An 18,183-nucleotide genomic window follows, 5' to 3' on the forward strand; every position below is an offset into this window, starting at 1 on the left:
GTCTCATTCAGAAAGTAAAGAGGCATGGGATACAGGGAAACCTGTCTGCTTGGATACAGAATTGGCTGGCCCATAGAAGACAGAGGATGGTGGTAAGTGGAAAGTATTCAGCGTGGAGATTAGTGACCAGTGGTGTTCTGCAGGAATTGGTTTGGGGACCTCTGCTCTTTGTGATTTTTATAAATGACTTGGATGAGAAAATGGAAGAGTAGGTTAGTAAGTTTGCTAATGACACAACAGTTGGTGAAGTTATGGATAGTGTGGAGGGCTGTTGTAGGTTGCAAAGGGACACTGACAGGATGTAGAGTTGGACTGATAAGTGGCAGATGGAATTCAACCTTGAAAAATGTGAAGTCATTCATTTTGGAAGGTTGAATTTGAATGCAGAATACAGGGTTAAAGGCAAGATTCTTGGCAGTGTGGAGGAACAGAGGGATCTTGGGTTCCATGTCCAGAGACCCCTCAAAGTTGCCACCTGCATTGATAGGGTTGTTAAGAAGGCGTATGGTGTGTTGGCCTTCATTGAAGGGGGATTGAGTTTAAGAGTCATGAGGTTATGCTACCGCTCTATAATGTCTTGGTTAGACCACACTTGGAATATTGTGTTCAGTTCTGGTCGCCTCATTATAGGAAAGGTGTGGAAGCTTTAGAGAGAGTGCAGAAGAGATTTAACAGGATGCTGCCTGGATTGGAGGGCATGTCTTATGAAGAAAGATTGAGGGAGCTAGGGCTTTTCTCATTGGAGTGAAGAAGAATTAGAGGTGACTTGATAGAAGTGTACAAGGTGTTGAGAGGCATAAATAGAGTGGATAGCCAGAGACTTTTTCCCATGGTGGAAATGTCTGTCATGAGAGGCATAATTTTAACGTAATTGGAGGAAGGTTTAGGGGAGATGTCAGAGAGTGGTGGGTGCGTGGAATGCACTGTCAACAGTGGTAGTACAGTCAGATACATTAGGGACATTTAAGTGACTCTTGGATAGGCACATGGAAGATAGTACAATGTAGGGGACGTAGGTTAGTCTGATCATAGAGTAGGATAAAAGGCCAGCCACAACATCATGGGCCATTTCACCAGAACGTCCTCCTGAAATCTTGTACTCTCTTCCTCATGAGTTATTACATTGTCAAATTATCACCCTTTTTCTTGTGTAGCATTTGAAAGAATTCAGTTCTCTCATACCACTTTCATATCTAAGGAAATTATAGGTTGTAGTCAAAATTTCTGCTATCTTTGTCCTTGCTTCCCTTAGTAAACTAGGACACATCTCATCTGGAGTGGGTGACTTGTTAACCTCTGAGTCTTGATAATGTGTATAGAACCTCATTTGTCTCTTTCCCCCCTCCCTATCTCTTCTGAATGCATTGAAGCGACGAGTATTATTTTCATTAACAAATACAGAAATTACTGGAGAAACTCAACAGGTCTGACAGCATCTGTGAAGAGAAAACAGACTTAACATTTTGTTTCATCAGAAGTGTTAGAAGCTAGGAAAAGCAGGTGGGGAGTTGGTGATAAGAGAGTGAGGGGACAGGTGGAGTTAGAGGCCAAAAGGTGAGAAAGACAATTAGGCAGACAGAGGATTGGATGTCAGAGAAGGCATGATAATGCAGACAATGAGTAAGTGCGTATGGGTTGGCTGTGTTGAAAGGAGCCCATAGAACATAGAACATAACAGTGCAATACAGGCCCTTTGGCTCTCGATGTTGCGCTGACCTGTGAAATTATTCTGATGTCCATCTAACCTACACCGTTTCATTATTATCTATATGTATGTCCAATACCCATTTAAATGCCTTTAACGTTGGTGAGTCTACTACGGTTGCAGGCAGGCCTTTCCACACCCCTACTACTCTCTGACTAAAGAAACTACCCCTGATATCTGTCCTAAATCTATCACTGCTCAATTTAAAGATATGTCGCCTCATGTTAGTCTTCACCATCTGAGGAAAAAGGCTTTCACTGTCCACCCTGGCTAGCCCTCTGATTATCTTATATGCCTTGGTTAAGTCAGCTCTCAACCTTCTTCGCTCTAATGAAAACAGCCTCAAGTCCTCAGCTATTCCTCATAAGACCTTCCCTCCATACCAGGCAACGTCCTAGAAAATCTCCTCTGAACCTTATTCCAAAGCTTCCACATTTTTCCTATAATGTGGTGACCAGAACTGTAGGCAATACTCCAGGGGCGGCCCGTACCAGTGTCTTGTACAGCTGAAGCATGACGTCGTAGCTCTGAATTTCTATCCCCCTACCAATAAACTCCAACACACCATATGCCTTCTTAACAACCCTATCAATCTGGGTTGGAACTTCCAGGGATTTATGCATCTGGACACCAAGATCTCTCTGTTCATCCATACTGTCAAGAATTTTACCATTAGCCCAGTACTCTGCATTCCTGTCACTTCTTCTGAAGTGAACTACCTCACACTTTTCCATGTTAAACTCAATTTGCCACTTCTCAGCCCAGCTCTGCAGCTTATCTATGTCCCTCTGTAACCCACAACACCCTTCGTACTATCCACAGCTCTGCCTACCTGAGTGTCATCCACAAATTTACTAACCCATCCTTCTAGGCCCACATCCAGAAATGACAAACATCAGTGGCCCCAAAACAGACCCTTGTGGCATACCATTGGCAACTAAGCTCCAGGATGAATGTTTCCCATCAACACCACCCTCTGTCTTCTTTCAGCTCGCCAATTTCTGATCCAAACTGCTAAATCACCTTCAATTCCAAAACTTCTTATTTTGTGCAATAACCTATCATATGGAACCTTATCAAATGCCTTACTGAAGTCCATATACACCACATCAACCGCTTTACCTTCATCCACCTGTTTTGTCACCTTCTCAAAGAACTCAATAAGGTTAGTGGTACAACCTACTCTTCACAAAACCGTATTGACTGTCCCTAATGAAATTATTCCTTTCCAGATGGTTATAAATCCTATCTTTTATAATCTTTTCCAACATCTTACCCACAACCGAAATAAGGCTCACTGGCCTATAATTACCAGGGCTGTCCCTACTGCCCTTCTTAAACAAGGGAATAACATTTGCTCTCCTCCAGTCTTCTGGCACTACTCCTGTCAACTATGATGACATAAAGATCAAACCAAAGGATCTGTAATCTCCTTTCTGACTTCCCAGAGAATCCAAGGATAAATCCCATCCAGTCCAGAGGTCTTACTTATTTTCAAATCTTCCAAAATTGCTAAAATCTCCTCTTTGTCAACTACAATCCTGTTTAATCTTGTAGCCTATATCTCCATATTCTCATTAACATTGCCTTTTTCCAATGTGAATACTGACAAAAAGTATTCATTAAGCACTCCTCCTATGTCCTCAAATTCCACTCACAACATTCCAGTATGGCTTTTGATTGGCCCCAATCTTACTCTAGTCATTCTTTTATTCCTGATATACCTATCGAAGGCCTTTGGGTTTTCTTTGATCCTATCCGCCAACAACTTCTCATGTTCCCTCCTGGCTCTTCTCAGCCCTCTCTTTAGATCTTTTCTGGCTAACTTATAACTCTCAAGTCCCCTAACTGAGCCTTCACACCTCATCCTCACATAAGCCTTCTTCTTTCTCTTGACAAGAGCTTCAACTTCTTTAGTAAACCATGGCTCCCTCACTCAACAACTACCTCCCTGTCTCAAGGAGTAGCTGTTCCTTGAATAAGCTCCACATTTCAAGTGTGTTCATCCCATGCAGTTTCCTTCCCCATCCTATGCATCCTAAATCTTGTCTAATCGCATCATGCTAGCCTATCCCCCCGTTATACCTCTTTCCCTGTGGTATACACCTATCCCTGCCCATTGCTATTGTAAACATAACAGAATTATGGTCACTATCGCCAAAGTGCTCACTTACCTCCAAATCCAACACCTGGCCTGATTCATTATCCAGTACCAAATCCAATATGGCATCGCCCTTTGTTGGCCTGTCTACATACTGTGTCAGAAAACCCTCCTACTTGAACTATAGTATTCCCAGTCAATATTAGGGAAGTTAAAGTCCCCAATAACAATTACCCTGTTACTCTCGCTCTTATCGAGAATCATCTTTGCTGTCCTTTCCTCTACATCCCTGGAGCAATTCGGAGGCCTATAGAAAACTCTCAACAAGGTGACCTCTCCTTTCCCGTTTCTAACCTCAGCCCAAACTACCTCAGTGAATGAGTCCTCAAAAGTTATCTCAGTTGCTGTAATACTACCCTTGATTAATAGTGCTACACTCCCACCTTTTACCATCTTCTCTGTTCTTGCTGAAACATCTAAATCCCAGAATCTGCAATAACCATTCCTGTCCCTCCTTTAGCCATGTCTCTGAAATGGCCACAACATCGAAATCTTAGGTACTAACACAAGCTGCAAGTTCACCCATCTTATTCCGGATGCTCCTGGCATTGAAGTACAAACATTTCAAACCAATGTCCTGATTGCTGGTGCCCTCTTGCAACCTTGTAAACCTATCCCTGACCTCACTACCCTCAACCTCCTGTACTCTGGAACTACAATTCAGGTTCCCATCCCCCTGCTGCATTAGTTTAACTTCCCCCGAAGAGCATTAGCAAATGTCCCCCCCAGGTACCCCTCTGGTTCAGGTAAAGGCCATCCTGTTGGTAGAGATCCTACCTTCCCTAGAATGAGCTCCAATTATCCAAGAATCTGAATCCCTCCCTCTTGCACCATCCTTGTAGCCATGTTTCAGCTCCGCCCTCTCCCTGTTCCTCGCCTCACTAACACATGGCACAGGCAACACACCAGAGATAACAATTCTGTATGTTCTAGCTCTAAGCTTCCATCCTAGCTCCCTGAATTTCTGCCTTCGATCCCCACCTTTCTTCCTACCTATGTCATTGATGCCTATGTGAACTATGACTTGAGGCTAGTCCCCCTCCCCCGCAAGGATCCCAAAGACACAATCAGAGACATCACGAACCATGGCACCTGGGAGGCAACACGCAGACCGTGAGCCTCTCTCGTTCCCACAGAACCTCCTACCTGACCCTTTAACTATGGAATCCCCACTGACTAAAGCTCTGCTCCTCTTCCCCGTTCCCCTCTGAGCAACAAGGACAATCTCTGTGCCAGAGACTTGTGCCCCATTGCTTACCCCTGGTAAGTCATCCCCGCGACAGTATCCAAAAAGGCATACTCGTTGTTGAGGGGAAATACCACAGGAGATCCCTGCACTGCCTGTCGATTCCCTTTCCTACCCCTGACGTTAACCCATCTATCTTCTTCACATGGCTGTGGAGTAACTACCTCCCTATAACACTTCTCAATAAGCCCTTTCCCTCCTGAATGATCCAAAGTCCTTCCAGCTCCAGCTCTAGTTCTCTAACACGGTTCCTGAGGAGCTGGAGTTGGGCGCATTTCCCACAAATGAAGTCAGCAGGGACAGTGGAGATGGCCCTTGCCTCTCACATACTGCAGAAGGAACATTCAACTGCCATAACCTCCATTCCCATTATTCCAAATTCCTAAATAGACCGCTGAAAAAAAGGAACACGAAAGAAAACAATTGTCACCATACCAACTGATGCAAAGAGCTTTTTCTTTGGTTAGAGGAGGAGGATGGGTGGGAGTGTTTCGGGTAAAGCAACTGCCTGAATATGTAACCTCATGACCTCTCCAACTGCCTCCAGAACTGAACAACGCCTGAGCTAAAAGTAAGTAATTTCTACTATATACTCACATATCCTGACAGGCTCCACTGCTCCGTGGTGACCTTGTGGCCTCTCCGACTGCCTTCATGTGACCCAGGATGTGAGGGTGGGTAAAGGACATGGAAGAAGGTGCTCAGACCCTAATATTATTGTACTTGATTTTGGGTCCTGAGGGCTGCAAGGTTCCCAAGCAGATATAAGCCATTCTTCTTCCAGCTTCCAGTAAGCCTCACTGGAGTACTGCATTGGACCCAATACAGAAATATTGGCTAGGGAACACAGTGGTGTGTTGAAGTTGCAGACAACTAGAAACACATGGTTCATTTTTGTGGACAGATTTTTACTTTAGTATTATTTTCATTTCCTGTCCATGTTTAAATAAAGTATCGCTATAGTTATAATATCACCTCCATGTGGCAACTTAGCCTGCAGCCCATCAACCTCATTTAAGGCAATCCTTCTATTCGGGCAAACACACTTGAGCACCATATTAATCTGCTCTGACTTTTTTCCCCTCCTATTTCTACACAATTCTTCATTCTTTTGGTGTTTGTCAATCCTCATGATCTTTGCATCTTGGCTCTCCTTTCTGCTGCTTTGTCCTGGTTCTTTTTCCCAACAATTTAACTGAGACCCTCCTGCTTGCCCTCCCCCCACTCACCGTGAGAACATTGGTCCTAGCCCTGTACAAGTGCAAATTCCTCAGGTCTGCACAACTCCTTCTGCATCAAAACTGGTTCTAACCACTCAACAATCTGAAGCCCTTCCAGTAAGATCCCTTGTTCACCCACACTTTTAGCTGTACTGTATCAACTTTCTATACTCAGCAGCATGAGAATAATCCAGAGATTCCCAACTTCCATGTTTAGATCTTTAAATTTTTCCAAGTTCTGAAATATTACTTGTAAGACCTTTTCCTATCAATGCCAGGGGCTTTCAGTGGACCATGATTTCTGGCTGTTCTGTTCATCGTTTCAGAATGCTCTGCAGCTAATCAGTGAGTTCCTTTAATAAAGACAGCAAATGGCAGAAGTACTTTGCAAGTCAGGCAACACCTGTGAGAGAAACAGAATTAAGATCGAAGGTCAGTGACCTTTCAACAGAACAAAAAATACACGAAATATACTTTAGAATTTATTTGGGGGATGATCTGAGAACTCATGGACAATATAAGCTTCATGTTTCATCTTCCAATGCATTTTAAAGTACCATGGGGAACCAGTGATCTTTTATAAGCAGGTGCTGTGAGACACGACACATGAATAAGAATTGTGGCTCTCTTTATTACTTGACAAATCAAGGCCAACTGTTGCATATTGCCCTGACCAAAATTGACCAATTCAATGAAGACCAGAGATTGAACTTTGGTCTTTGTGGTTTTCCTGGCTTTGTGCCACCTTGTATGATGGATTTATCTAGTGGGCTATCATGGGAACACTATTGCATAACACTTAAACTTGCCAAGTATGCCTGCATGCTAATTCTTCCGAGGATTAATCAAAGTTATCATTTGTCTTGGAACAAAATTTGGAATCAATCAAATGAACAATTTACACAACTAAGCAAAATGAGATTTGGACAGTGATAAATAGCAGAAGCAAATGAAATGGTCAGACTGCACCCTTGGTTACTGGTTGTACGTGGCTAAATGTCAGAATAGCTGATAGAATTGTCCAACCAAATTTCATGGCTGATGAACTGAATGAGTTGAAGGGTATTGTTTAGCTATGATTATTATAATACAACAGAGGAAAATGGAGAATCACTTTAGTAGTGTCATGGGAATCGAAGAAATATACTGTGCTGTATCATTTCACTGACATGAACAAGTTAACAATTCAAGATGTAAAGAGGGTTTTAATTAATAACCATTACACTCCACTAAATGGAATTTGCAAATGGAGATAATGAAAATTTTTCATTATTCCATATATGGGAAGTAGTTTTGGCTGTGTATTGCTGAAAACATGACTGTAAACATTTATGTTCTGGCAAGATGCAAGGTCAGGTCCATCCATGAGACAGTCTCCCATTCCTTGGGAATAGCACCATTTTCAATACAATTCCAATGGAGTGAAGCTACTTTTAGAGAGTGTTCAGCCTAGACATTCTATTAACTTATTATTCAGGTTTCAATAAAGTACAGAAAGAATCATGTGCTGTGTGAGGAGCCATCTTCCAGATGAGATGTTAAAATGCATCCACTTTGACCTGCTCAGTGGATGTAAAATATGGTGGTGGTCAAAGTTGCTCTCTTGAACCAATGTATATGGTCAAACATTCATTTCCTATAATTGGAACCTGCTGTTTGTAATATGGCTGCCTCAGTAATTATAAGGGATTTTGAGACATCCTGAGGAAATGATAAGCCATCATTTCAATGCAAACATTTTATTTTATTGGGGCAGCACGGTGGCACAATGGTTAGCACTGCTGCCTCACAGTGCCAGAGACCCGGGTTCAATTCTCTGACTCAGGCAACTGTCTGTGTGGAGTTTGCACATTCTCCCCGTGTCTGCAGGGGTTTCCTCCCACAGTTCAAAATAAAATGTGCAGGTTAGGTGAATTGGCCATGCTAAATTGCCCATAGTGTTAGGTGAAGGGGTGAATGTAGGGGATGGGTCTGGGTGGGTTGCTCTTCAGAGGGTCGGTGTGGACTTGTTGGGCCGAAGGGCCTGTTTCCACACTGTAAGTAATCTAATCTAATTTCTTGACCATTATGTTTTCAGAAGAGCAAGATGAATGCTTTCTGCTATATCTCCTTATCAAATGATTGTTGGATGTGCAGAAATTTCTTCGATGGTCTGCACTGTAATTCATAGCAACAGAAGGTCTGAAATGTAACTACAGCCTGGTGTTATAGTGCTTCACAGTCAACTAGCTACTGGTCCCAGCCCACAAGCAGAATACAACTGCAAGCTTAATTCGTAGAAAACTGGCATGGAAATAATAGTATTTGGCAGAGACTTTTCTTTAGTTAATTCTTATTTCTTAAATGATCAACTGTAATCATCAGCATTTTTCATACACTTAATCATTTATGTTGTAAATGACTATTTTCAGTTGGAAAGAACACATCATTTCCCATAAATTTAGGCTACAGTATCTAACATTCATAAGATCTAATATTGGATGGATTGGGTTTTCTGCCTCATTAACTATGTAGCCTCACTCATAATTTGTAACTTTGGAGGAGAAGTATATTTCTATTGTTCATTTTTTTGCAGGAAATCACTTAGTTCAAACTGAGGAGACTCTTTGGCTTGCAATCCTCAGTGGCTGCAGAACCTCCCATTCAAATCTCTATTTGATTCCATGTATTTTACGCTGGAATCCACTGAAGAATATCTTGGACTTCTATGAGAACTGTTTGTGGTTGCTGCTATTATAACTTTAAGTACTGCCAATACAGAAAAATATCTACATATGCAGAATATGATCTTAATATTTTCTTGCTTAAGTAAAAAATATAGTGCTAATATTAATGCCAACTGCCGGTCAGATGTGAACACTTATTGACCTAGTTTTATGTTCCACAGGAACCAGTTGAACAATATTTTCCTGGATTTATGGCTTAACTGATGGAAGAGGAGGAATTGCTACACATGCAAGACCAGAACTTATATCCCTGTTCAGTCGAGAAAAATTAACTTTATTTTCTAGGTTGTGTCAATTGAACCACTAGGAAGTCAAATTATTGCATGTGGGGATTCCTTTCTGCTGCTTTCAAGCCTCCCTTGTAGTCCCTCATGGAGGGCTTTCCTGAAGAAGGGCTTATGCCCGAAACGTCGATTCTCCTGTTCCCTGGATGCTGCCTGACCTGCTGCGCTTTTCCAGCAACACATTTCCAGCTCTGATCTCCAGCATCTGCAGACCTCACTTTTGTCCCTCATGGAGACTCTGGAAGGATTTCAAAGTTTGTTAATCCTGTGCAGTGCTGTTTGGTGCCAAAGTTAATGTTGATGAGAACACAATGAGCAGACATGAGCATATAAAAGATCAAAAGTACTTGAGCAAAGTGTCCTCTCCAGCCAAAGATGCACTCCGTAAAATCAATGATTATGTTACAAATGAGCTGCAATGACAAGACAAGGTAAATAAAGTCAAAGGGTCATAGAGATGTACAGCACGGAAATAGGCCCTTCGGTCCAACCCGTCCATGTCGAACAGATATCCCAACCCAATCTAGTCCCACCCGCCAGCACCCGGCCCATATCCCTCCAAACCCTTCCTATTCATATACCCATCCAAATGCCTCTTAAATGTTGCAATTGTACCAGCCTCCACCACTTCCTCTGGCAGCTCATTCCGTACATGTACCACCATCTGTGTGAAAAAGTTGCCCCTTAGGTTTCTTTTATATCTTTCCCCTCTCACTCTAAACCTAAGACCTCTAGTTCTGAACTCCCCCAGTTCAGGGAAAAGACTTTGTCTTTTTACCCTGTCTATACTCCTTCATGATTTTAGAAATCTCTATGAAGTCACTCCTCAGCCTTCGATGCTCCAAGAAAAATAGCCCCAGCCTATTCAGCCTCACCCTATAGCTCAAATCCTCCAACCCTGGCAACACCCTTGTAAATCTTTTCTGAACCCTTTCAAGATTCATAACATCTTTCTGATAGGTGTGCTGATAACAAGTAAATCTCCAGGGATGGATGATTGGGGAATTTATTTTCTCCTGCCTGATGAAAACAGGGCCGTTAAAACTGCAGTGGTCCTATTCTTGTTCGCTCTCTGCTGCCCACCATATTGCCTCTGGATTTCTCATGGATGACCGAGGCATTCATCTGAACCGTGCAGGAGCCCCTTAAGTTCATGGAAATTGGGGTGCTATGATGTACATAGAACCCAAATGCTTAGTTCAACTTAGAGAGCAGGGGGAGGAGGATAGTATTTTCCTGGAGCTGGAGAAGCTGATATTCACCTTCGGTCTCCATAAGAATGATTGGTTCCATTGACATATGGGCCTCCACCCCTTTGTAATCATAGTCCTCCTTCCTATCTGAATCATCCGAGTGTGATCTAAACCTTTGCCTTCGGTCCAAATCTTGTTGTTTTGCAATGTTGAGCATTTTACAATACACCATGATCATTTTGGGTACCCTGGCCAATGTCTACCGAATGCTGCACTCACACCAAATATTTTCAGCATACCAATGCTGTGTTCAATAACAGATCTGGTGGATTTCATAGTAACACTGTTACACTTCATCGCTCAGTCTTCTGACTGATATCACTAACCAATATTGTGAAGTGGTTACCCCTTGTCTCCAAAAATCCACTGCTTAAGTGTAAGATAAAATCTAAATAATTTCAGAAACCTTGGACTGTTAGGTTGAAAACAATTCTAATAAGCACTTTGGTATGTCATGATGAAATGATAAAGCATTATTAAAAATACAAGTCCTTTTTCGTTAACACCATACACAATTACCTAGAAATATTAGAAACCAAATTAAGGTTGTTGCCCATTTTATAGAAACCTGTTTTAAGGCCATTACAACCACAGACCATATGGGAATGTACAATGATTGGCAGTCTTCGTTCTTGATCACTTTGGCTCTTTTACAACTCTTTTATCATTTTTATCACTTTTTTATCACTTTTACAACTTTATCAGGTACAAGTTATCGCTTTAACTCGCCAAGGTAACTTAATGTTTCCCTTTCTATTTAGATTTAGATTTATTGTCACATGTATATAAAAATACAATGAAGTATTTTCATAGAAACCCTACATTGTGAAAGCAGGCCATTCAGCCCATCGAGTCCACACTACCCTCTGAAGAACAACCCACCCAGACCCAAACCACCGCCCACCCCTATCCCTGTAATCCTGCATTTCTGATGGTTAATCCACCTAGCCTGCACATTCCTCGACACTGTGGGGAATTTAACGTGGCCAATCCATCTAACCTGCACATCTTTGGACTGTGGGAGGAAACCAGAGCATCCGGAGGAAACCCGCACAGATACGGGGAGAATGTGCAAACTCACATAGACAGTTGACGGTTTTTCACCTGCAAGATGCAAAGTGGCACCAAGTTTCGGTGCCATCTTGAAACCCTGAATATAATGCAAGATTTTACTGCAATAGAGTTCATCTTTCCCTCCTCTTTCTGTGCCTGAATTTCTCTATTACATTCCACATTTGTTCACTTTGCAGTTATCTTTATACAGTGCACAATCTGTAATCTTTACATACTAATACTGCTATTAAAGAATGATTAAACAGCTGTATGAAAGATGCGATCAGTATAGCTCTGTGCTCCACTAATATTAGATCTCAATGATATGGCACTGAATAAAGTTGAATGGAAATGCCACGATGCTGCTAAAAACAGATGAGCTAGTATTAACTCATATTCATCAAGATACTTACATAATGCAATTAAATTTGACCCAGCGCCATTTCTCCATTTTCCATTCATAACTCCTTTATCTCTTAAATTCAGTTTCAACACATTCTGTTATTTTAGTCTCAAGTCAATGTGTCATGTTCAATATTAAGCTATGTGAGATAATTCTGTTTTGAAATTGAGCAGTTATTCAGACAGATGGAAGAATCTCAAATGACTTATTAAAGTGATTCAATTCCACGACATACCACAAAAGAGAAAAACCACCTCTGATTGAAGTAAAGCAACTTGAAGCTTTGTTCTAGATTATTCCATTTACCAACAAAATAAAATGACCACAGTATAAAAGTACTTAATTAGCAAAGAGATGGTCGCAATCATTCTGAGGACTGAAACCCACTGTGTAAATGAAAGATTTCTTTCCCTTTTCTGTGTACAATTATTGAGGAATTGAAACTCACACTTCAATCTGCCCTAACAATATAGCTGCTGGAAGGCAGCTGTGAGATAACAGTGACCAACCTTAAAAATGTTACTATAGATCAATATGGAATGAATTAAATTAATTTATGAATTTTATGTGAAGTGACCCATGGATAAACCATGAATTATTTGAACTATTTGCTTATCCTGTGGAAAAATTCAAACTGGTGTCCAGCTATTAGAGTGAAGAGAAGAAAATGAAAAGTTCAAGAGCATTACATTTGTTAACTGTGTATTCTTGCCTTGTTCAGTTTATCCTCAGCTCACTTGGTTGGATGGCTAATTTGAGGTGCAGAGTAATGTCAACAGCATTCACTTCTGCTATGTACTAATATCTCCATGTCTAAAGTCTGGTGACCCTCAGGTTAAACTCGCCACCAGTATCTCACTGTTATGAGACAACAACCAATACTCCTTTGGGACTTTAACAACTTTCATTTCCTCCTCTGATACTTACCTCCTCTTTATAGGCCAATGTTTGTTTGCTCGGATGGCTAAAACCTTCCTTTATCTGGCCTTATTGAAAAATAAGACAAGGCCTCGATATTGTAAACCAGTTGTATGAATATAACCAGTCACCCAGATTAACTGGTGTAACTTTGCATGAATGCTTTTTCGCAATGCAGCTGAAAATAAGAATTTTATTGTTTCTATATACACTCATAGATAATGTTTTGCTATTCATGAGAATGACTTGCACACCAGTCTGTCTGAAATCAGATAGCAAGAATTCATTAAATGATTTGTAAATTATAAACTTCTCAATATTTGACTAAATACTGCTGGAATTTCTCCGTAACAAGGCAATGTAGCAATGAGATGGAGATTATGAAACCTAAGTTAACCTGTTTCTTAGTTCTACACAGTAATGTTTTCTGAATGTTTTCGTCACAAACTTAAGCTCCTTAGTCTCTACTGTTTCTGCATTATGTGCCATTGTAACTCCACAATTGAAACCATGGCACATTTCTGGTGAATACTATGTCAAAGCCATTTTGGTAAGGGTGTTGACATAAGCATGAAAGACTGCCGGAATTTTGCAGAGGAGATAGATCACGACAATCAGTGATTTGCCACCTTTGCATTTAAGTAGTGCCTTGGGATATCTTATTACATTAAAGGCCCAAATTACATGCAAGGTTTTGTGGTTGTTGAAGTGTTCATCAGTCAGATAACCGCATGGGTAGTATAATGCAGGTCTGGAAACTGATCTCTCAGTACCTCAGTGTGTAGAGAATTAAAGACTTGGCACTGTAGAGCTCCACATGCTGGTCTTTTGAATCATCATCTTCTTTGGTATGTTAGTGATTACTGCCTGGTGCTAACTGTATCAAATTTAATTGAGTCCTGATGAAAACAATTTTGTTTTCCAAACAATCATTTTTGATTCCAACATTGACTAGAGGCCAAGTTTGCCACAGGAAGGAAGTCTGATTGCTGGATGAGTCAGTCATCTGATGGCGATCCTGTATACCTCATCACAGTATTGTGGGTGTATCTATACCAAGTAGACTGCAGCAGTTGAAGAAGGCAACTCACCACTCTGTTCTTAAGGGAAACTCAGGCTGGGTGATAAATGCTGGCTCAGTCACCCATGTTCATGATTGATTTTTTTTAAAATTGTGTGCAAGCAGCCCAGGAATAGTAAATAATGACTGAGGGGATCCAGAGGATATTGCAAATGATAAAATAGATAAAATAGCGAAGTAAGATTTTGCTTCAAAAAGACCCTCTGAATTTTTAACTTGACTGCATAGAAAATGAAAATAATGTCTTCATTACAGTACCAAGTGCTTTTTTGAGTTAAAGGTTGAAACACGTCGTGAGCAGAACCATTCCAGTTTCCCTGTCCGTGTTAAGCAGTGTTTGACTCAATAGTGACACCATGAAACCATCATTCATTGTCATAATAAAAATTATTCACCAATGTCCATAGGAAATGAAACCTGCCATCCTTGCACCATTTGCTATGGTCTAGCCTATACGTGACACCAGACCCACAGTAAACATGTTTGACTCTTAAATGTACTCAAAAATGACTCCAGCAAGCCACTCAGTACAAGGGCAATCAGGGATGGGCAATAAATGTTGATCTTGTTTGCATCCCATGAAAGAATACATTTTAGAAACCTCCATAAGACCATTAGAACAGAAATTAGACCATTCAGCCCATTGAGTCTGCTCTGCCATTCAATCATGGCTGATAGGCTTTCCAACCCCATTTTCCGCCTTTCTCCCCATAACCTTTGATCCCCTTGGCAATCAAGAACTTTACCTATTTCTGTCTTAGATAGACTCAATGACCGGGCTTCCACAGCCTTCTGTGGCAATGAATTCCACAGATTCACCACTCTTTGGCGAAAGAAGTTTCTTCTTATCTCCATTCTAAGGGGTCTTCCCTTTAATCTAAGGCTGTGCTCTTACCTTCACATCAAGCACTGCTGCAAGTCACACACCAGCCTGCACATACTGCCAGTCTTCAATCAGGAGAGACACTTCACCCAAAAGTATTGTAGTACACTCGCAGGTACAACTGCATGTGCTCACTCTGATGGAGAAGACAGCATTCACCATCATTAGAGTGGCTCTGACTGACGCATAGAAGCAATATGTGGACATGGTAAGACACTAGGCATGAGTGGCCTGCATTTAGGGCAGAGGGAAAGAGCACGGCAGGGTCCGGCTTGCTGGAGGGCAAGCACACACACATATCCTCCTGCAGGAGACTCAGATCAGGATTTTGATTGGGAGTCATGCTAGTAAAAGGCTGATAGTCATGAACATGGAAATGTTTACTGCATTGGCAAAAGAAGTTGCTGGTCATTGTTAATGAGCAGAGGGGTGTTGAGCACCAACTTGGCACAGTTTTTCAGGAAGACCCCAAGCCCGTCCTCCCCAGTGTGGAGACAGTGGTCAACCTATTCCACATTTGTGCGTCTTTGGCTGAAGGATCTAACAGTGCCCCTTCATAGTCCCACAGCAAATTGTTAAGATTCCTGAGAGTAGGAGCAAACATTTCAGTATCCTCTCGCCACTGCCACTCTTCCAGTGCCCTGCTATTGCCATCCAGCTCTGACTGCTGCCATCCATGTCAAAATGTCAATTTTGAACCTTATAAGCGCAGTGCTGCTTGAGGTCAGTCTACAAGTTATTGTAGTCACCAGCAGTGACAGTCAACAGCATCCCACCAGACATATTACAGCCATTGGGGGAGACAGTCTGGAACACCAGGACAAGCAAAAGCACTGGGAAGTCAGATACTGAGGAAAATCACAAGGGTGATTAGTTAACTTTTCTCAAAAGATGGGATTGTTTGTTTGATTTGAAATGTATGTTATGTGGCGGATGTTATTTATTTTGCTCAATCTAGAAGTTAGTTTACATTAGAAGTGAAGAAAGTTCAGACTGAGTTATAAATCATGGATTTGTTGACAAATGAGAATATTTATACATATAATCCAGGAGACAAATCTTGTAAAATTCTGTTTATATGTTCTGAGAAGGGACTTATAGACTCCAATGGAGAAATAGAGGACTCACTTGATTCAGGGCTGTCTACCCTTTATTGTGTGAACTTACTTGACTTGTGTAATTATGTTCTAAGGTCAACAAAGAGGTTACTCATCAAGTGGCAACCATCCTACTTTGACTCATCCTGGCAATGTTTATTAGAAAGTTTCGAAATTTTTTATTGAAGTTTTCCAGTTTTTGTTTTCCAGTTAAACTAACATCATTAGAAATCCAGGAACAAAATGGGAGCATGGAAGAGTAATCATAATCAATTTGGCAGTAAAATTCAACTTTGGCATGTCACAAAAACTGGGCAGCAGTGGATCATTGCCAATGACATAAAATGCTATTTTTCAAAGGAAACACAGCTGAGTTGTAAAACAGAGAGACAAACTGGTATCGTTTTTTATTCTGGCCCTGCCAAAGTTGACTTTTATATCCATATTATCAGAAAGAGGATAAAATGTTGATTTCATTTTTTACAGAGGCAAGTATTTTGACCCATACAAATCGAAAGAACTGTGGATGCTGTAAATCAGAAACAAAAACAGAAGTTGCTGGAAAAGCTCAGCAGGTCTGGCAGCATCTGTCAAGAGAAATCAAAGTTAACATTTCAGGCCCGGTGAGGAGGAAGGTCACTGGACATTGAAATGTAAACTTTGATTTCTCTTCACAGATGCTGCCAGACCTGCTGAGTTTTTCCAACAACTTCTGTTTTAATTTTGACCCATGTCCATCCAGTCCATATAGCAGACTGGAATATCCAAACTGAATGTAGCTTGTTGACCACACAAATTGGGAGATAATAATTTCTGATTTGGCAAAGTTCATATCTGAACAACTAATAAAACTAGCATTTCTGTGTGGTATTGTTAAGTGGATATTGACCTAGTGGTGCTCCCTTTCATTAGTGTACAGACAATAATGCAGTAGAAACATGTCTGTCTCTTTGAATTATGCCACTTGGCAAATACGCAATAGAAAATGGAACTACTTGCTAAGAAGTTTGATCAATAAAACAATTGGGTACTCCAAATGCAAATTAAATTTGTCAGTGAGAAATATAAAATAGTACACATCTAACAAAATATATCATGGGCACTTAACCAATGGAATAGGGCTGTATGCCAAATTTATTAATCAACGCTCCCCAAAAAGAAGCTGGAGACACTTTCACTTGGGAACAGAACCAGATTGGCTACACCATGAGTCACAAATGGCTCCTATGCTGTTCTGAAGGTAAAGGCGTGCTGCTGGACCTCTTTTGGGTGTTTACCTCTGGTGACAGTGGAATGTTTATGGCTGAACTATCATTTTAAGGATGCAATAAGAGGGATAGAGTTCAACCATCAATTTTACAGAATTTTGGGCTTGATAAACCAGTCTATTCATGCAATATTTTGGCCTTTCACTAAATTTTATAATCAATAGCAATTGTATGGCAGGTGATATTTCAACAAGGCTACTTGCAATGCTGTTATTCATAGAAATACATTTACAAGCCTGTTGTACTTTCATCTGATATTTAGTCAAATGTTGAATTTGATTCCATGACCTGCTCTATAAACATTAATTTAGTACACAGTAGATTACAGCCTAGGTTTCTCATAAACATGTTAATTGAAACATAGAACAATGATCCACTTTTTCCACTGGGTTTGGCACATGACTGCCGACTTTCATGCCAATCAGATTAGATAAAGTTATATGTTTGCATTTCTGCGAGAAGCTATAGCTGGGGACCCACAATTAATAGGGGTATGGGGTAAGCCATAAATGGAATGGTGTCTGGTCTACACTACTGCCTCAGGACCTGACTACTTTTGTTTCGAACATTTTCCCAAAGTTGCAGGCAACCAGCCAAGGATTGAACTCTGACCGGAAGCATCAGGGCCATAGTGGCTATATCATTTAGTTTGTATGTAAGACACCCATCGCTCAATATAACAAAACTCAATTCAAAACAAAATTCTTGATTCAATAAAAATTCAGGCATTTGAATTAATTAAACTTTTAAAGTGTGATTTACCTTTTTGCAGTATGACACTGGCAGACTTGCAAGAGTGTAAAAGTCAAATCTGCTACGTAGAGATACTATCTTAACAACTGGGCTTTGTAAAAGTAATTCCTTCCTAAAATGGCTAAATGCATA

At 40.9% G+C, this 18,183-nt stretch overlaps 1 long non-coding RNA gene across 2 annotated transcripts in view; it reads right to left on the reverse strand.

Annotated features, from left to right (window-relative positions):
* Window positions 1-18,183, reverse strand: part of LOC148145964 (uncharacterized) — a 252,222-nt gene that overhangs the window by 220,172 nt on the left and 13,867 nt on the right. For both annotated transcript variants that reach the window (XR_015761005.1, XR_015761004.1), the window contains exon 2: window positions 6,583-6,735. This is a non-coding gene — a long non-coding RNA (uncharacterized LOC148145964). The remainder of the gene's footprint in view (window positions 1-6,582; window positions 6,736-18,183) is intronic.

This window comes from Chiloscyllium plagiosum, unplaced genomic scaffold, assembly GCF_037043375.1.
Source record: "Chiloscyllium plagiosum isolate Xiang-an unplaced genomic scaffold, Cpla_swu_hap1 HiC_scaffold_22, whole genome shotgun sequence".
Taxonomy (NCBI): Eukaryota; Metazoa; Chordata; class Chondrichthyes; order Orectolobiformes; family Hemiscylliidae; genus Chiloscyllium; species Chiloscyllium plagiosum.